This window comes from Diachasma alloeum, unplaced genomic scaffold, assembly GCF_001412515.2.
Source record: "Diachasma alloeum isolate Michigan unplaced genomic scaffold, Dall2.0 Dall_scaffold_00731, whole genome shotgun sequence".
Lineage (NCBI taxonomy): Eukaryota > Metazoa > Arthropoda > Insecta > Hymenoptera > Braconidae > Diachasma > Diachasma alloeum.
The window spans coordinates 22,885-23,493 of NW_021680862.1; positions in this window are offsets into that span (position 1 = coordinate 22,885).

Consider the following 609-nt stretch of genomic DNA (forward strand, 5'->3'; position numbering starts at 1 on the left):
ACCAAGCAAAACTTTTTCTTGGCGCAGTTTTTTTACAAAAACATGTGTTTTTGTTTTTTTAGGGAGATTTCATTATTTTTTTCAAAATAAACAAGGAATCGTTTTTATATCCTGTAAATTTTTTCATTTTCAATTCAATTCGGCTCATTTATTTTTCACACGATAAATCATCTTTCCAATTAACAATCGAAGTAAAACAAATAGTTCTATTCCACAGTCGTTATTTGCACCGACTTTTAATTATTTATTCAAGATTTTCCGACTGAATTTGCTTCTTCGAGAATTCATTTGTGCACGAAACTCGAATGAAAAATATCTGTGGAACTCATTATTCGTGCACCATATTCAATTTGTAAATTCCCGGGCTTCCCTCCTTGGTGCGTGTGGTTGTATTACACTGCTACCAACTCCGTAACAAAAAAATGACAGGAGTTGATGTGAAATGCGAGAATGTGCATATGAACCAGTTGCTATGCGCGTATTTTTTTAAATATTGCTTCGAAGAAAAAAATATTTACATCAATGAGAAGCTTGTGGCCAATTTATATAATGTAACTAAGAGTATTTTTCATGTAGCTCGTCACGTTTGTATTTTATTTAATGGATATG